This window comes from Lagopus muta, chromosome 2, assembly GCF_023343835.1.
Source record: "Lagopus muta isolate bLagMut1 chromosome 2, bLagMut1 primary, whole genome shotgun sequence".
NCBI lineage: Eukaryota > Metazoa > Chordata > Aves > Galliformes > Phasianidae > Lagopus > Lagopus muta.
In genome coordinates, this window is record NC_064434.1 from 31,469,316 (window position 1) to 31,473,577 (window position 4,262).

Sequence of the window (4,262 nt, forward strand, 5' to 3'; positions counted from 1 at the left end):
CATCTTCCAAAACAAATTCATTTTTATAGGCCTCAATTCTGAAATTTGTTTCCGAATGAGTCAAAACAGCAATAAAACAATTCCTACAAGTTATACCACTGTAACAAATTCAGTGGTAAAGGCAAACACAGCAGGCCCATGCACTCAATTTGTTGCCCAGACATCAATTTACATTACTAACTTCGTCCTTATCTCAGCAGATAAAAAACTACTCTTTTCAATCCATATTAGGGGTGGGAGGAGAATGATTAGTATCAATAGACAGATTAGCAGTGTTAGTTATGTCACTTTGCACCAGAACTATCTCAGAAGGTGTTACAATAAAATACTGTTTTGCTTTACTAGTCAAACACTTGACAGTCTGCTTCTTATGTGTGAACTACTTTGTTGCTAAATGCTTCAGCACATGACAAATAGAGTAACCTAGGAAAATAGCTTATCCCTCATCTTGCCCGTTTTCTTTAGGAAAGGCATTAATGATTTCATTTTCCTATAAATTTAGAATTGGGCCTTAAAAAAGGCAATTTGTGGGTCATAATCCATAAACCAACAGTTTTACAGCAAGTTCACAGTTTGTAAATACTGCAAACCGTCTGTTTATTGCATTCTAATGCTACTCCTGACCATTATGTTTGCAATAGTTTAACCACTGGTACAAGTATTGCACTGGGAGTTTCCCACAAATAAGGGAACAATGATCCTTAAGTCAGGAGGAAGACGGAGCTCTTGCTGCCCAGCTCTTTTACAGACAGTCCCTTGTACCTTTTTACACTTCCATTCAAATGTAGAAGTTTACTGACTCATTTCACATAAATTAAAATGGGGGCCAAGCTTTACATCAAATCCCAATCTGCTGCCCAGCAGCGTCCCACATACAATGATTTAAGTGAAAACAAAGATCCAAGGAGCCGCCAGGTCAAAAGCAATCTATTCCAAAGAGACGTACACTCCACATTCCAGATTACTTTTCCCTCGCTCATTAGGTGACACCTCCTCTTTACAGAACACAGAATGGCCACTTGTTTCTCAGTTGTACAATTCTCTTTAGGTTATATACATTTCTGCTTAATTGTATAAGAAACGTAATGAAGATTGTGGCACTTCAGGCTTATTAGGAATGTAACACCAACTTAAGATCAAGCCATGTTCACTCTCAAGGGTCTTTTCTTTGTTCTCCTGAAGGAAGCATATAAATATATATTTGTATCTCCCACTACAACTTTAACTCTGACACACATTTGTTCTTTCTATTTATTCAAATACGAGAACTGGCATATCCCTTAAGTTCCCTAGTAATCTATTTTCTTGCTATTCTTTCTCCCTCTCCCTTAATTTTCTCTGCTCTTTAGCAGAAGCATTAATTCTCCATTAGCACCCCCTTAAATGTTTGGGTTTCTGCTGCAGTTCACCGTTCCTGAAATGCTACATTTGCTATCTCAAAGGTCAAAATATCAAGAGCAACTTTTGCTGCTACATGCAATTAGCCCAAGGTCACCCAAGGACATGGAAGCAGCAGAAAGTAGCAGCCACAAGAAATCAAATAAAGCTCAGGGAAGGAAGGAGGATCTTTAACAACAGAACACCGATACTTTCTGATCATTCAGTCTTGCTTCTGACATACCTGCTTTTTTTTTACATTTGAAAACAATCCCAATTAACACAAAAGCAATAAAATGGTTGTCAGTACCCTAAAGTACCCATCCATTACTTCTCAGAAAGGTCACACGGTTGAGAATTCTTCCAAACCCTGTGTATAAGCACAGAGCAACCAATCATTAAATACTGCTGATGCGAGTTTCTTCACGGCTGAGATGTGGCATCTGGCACTTTCAAGTAACACTTCAAAACTCCAATGTGGGCTCTGTGCATCACCAGATGCCCACAGAACATCTTAGCTACATATGTTTGAAGGTGCCATCTAATTTAATTAAAAATAGTAATAATTAAAAAAAGCATTCTACAACTTGATACAGTTCTTTGCAATGTTTCCTGCCTCTCTGAGAACTTGACACATAGATGAAAAACATCGCAAAGCACCACACTCACAAAGCACTTCTGAAAAATTAAAAATATTACTCAAATCAGCAGGATAGTGTGTTTCATTATACCTCAGCCAAGTCAATTTGCTGTTGTTGAGTGTTTGTACCACAACTCTAGCTCTGAACTGCAGCTACTAATCTGGTCAAACTGACAAGGGAATTTTGTGCCCAAACTGTTAGGCTTGGATACTGCCCAATTAACCGAAGGACCCTACTTCTCTCTGCTGGAGATTTGGTAAAAGGAGCTTCCTTAAGAGAATGCCTGTGTTGCATTTCTGTTGTGAATCATCACTGCAAGACCTCCCTGTCTAGGTAACTTTGAGCTTCTCCCAGCTACCTACAAAAAAATTACAGGAGCATAAAGACTCCTCTCCACAGAAATGATAAAGCCCTCAATTGGTAAATGCTTATAAAAATCACCTTGGTGATTCTGTGGGAAAAGTTCAGACACAACATCCCACAACTACAGCGTCTACGTGAACTTTTCAACAGGGGCAATCAGAGAGTATTGCACAGGACTGCTCAGTACATATCAGTGAAAAAAGATGTACTTTCCTTCTCATGAGGCTACAAGTTGTTACAGCCTTCTACCTTCCATCACCAAAACCAGAGACTTTAAAATTTCTTCCAAAATTATGCCCACGGTGCAGAGAATAAAATCCTCTTGTTTGGCTGTGGCAAGCCTACCACAAGAGCAGCACTGACACTTGTCTTGACAGCAGTCTTTACTACACTACCTAGCACACAGCAATGCTATTTGCTTTTACATTCAGTCTTAAATTTTTAAGTACAGACACATTTGGCTTTTTTTTTTTTCCCTGTTCAATTAGAAATAGCACCTGAAGATTTCTTCCCAAAGAATAAATGGAACACCAGGTCAAGCAACAGTCATTTATTTATTGACTTAAACAAGCAAGAAGTATCCTCAGACATAATGGCCACCACTTGAGCAATACAAATCAATATCACTGGAGAACAGGGAATATCTTTTCTCTCACCCCACCCATCCCAGAAGTTACAATAGAAATACCAGGGCCCCTAGAGAAAAGAGAAGGAGAAAAATTATAAAAGGCGCTTAGAATGAGCTGCAGAGTTGAAAGATGGATACAAAAAAAAAACCCACAAAAAAACATCTACTCTACAGCTACTCCACTGTATCACAACCACAACCACCTCAAAAATAACGTTCATTGTTCCATTTCTACCAGGTACCAAGTGTACAGCGCTGTTTAACAGCGATTTCAATGTATTATCAACTGTCCTCAGCTGAAGCAGAACAGCAACTTTGTATGAAGATTTGAGGCTGCAGGTAGAAAGAAGGGTTTCCACAGAATATGATGCAAGTCTTCTCTGGTTAGCAGAAAGGGCATGGAGCACAAACAAAGCTCCTTTTAACAGCTTCTGTACGTCTGCAGCAAGGCATTCACTCCGTGTTGATGCTTCATTATAGCCACAAAATCCTGATGGAGTACGTCAGCACTACTCACCCTATGACAGCTTCTGAAGAACGTATAACTGCAAGTCATTTAAGCTGTGGGCCACTGAGAATCCCAACCTGCTATTCCTGCATGGGTATTTTTTATTTCCAATCAGACATGAGCGAAAAAAGAGAAATCAAACAGATTGCATGCAAAACTATCATTGCTCTACCGTTGAGCCTTCCTTCTAATGGCTGAAAATATGAGTAAGGCATTCCTCAGATTTAGAGAAAACATTAGGAAGCTGTAGTTTTGCAGGCAAAGAGACCTTTTATTTTAATCCATTAAAAGAACCCAAAATAGTCAGCAGGTGGCCACATCTATCCATGTTTCATTAAAATCACATAAACCCTAAGTACAAAAGCACCACTGATTATTGCTCTAGAAAAACTGCATGAAAAATTCAAATACGCACAGTAAAAACATCACCATATGCACAAGACTTAATTTCTTAAAGCAAGTGTATGGAATGCCGATCCAATTTTACACATACCTTGCAATATTAAGTTGATATTTATATTACTTGGCAACAACGGGAATTTCTAAAAGCACTGTTATGAGAAGGGAAATGTTCATATACAGTTTAATATGTCAACTATCATAGTCCTAAAAAAATTAGCATTTACAAAATACTTGATAAAAATATCTTTTAAAAGTTGTCCAAGAGGTACATAAAATCAACCCCAATTTTCGTGATATTTCATTCATTCTTGTCACCTACAGATTCAGTTTTCTGAGCCTGCAG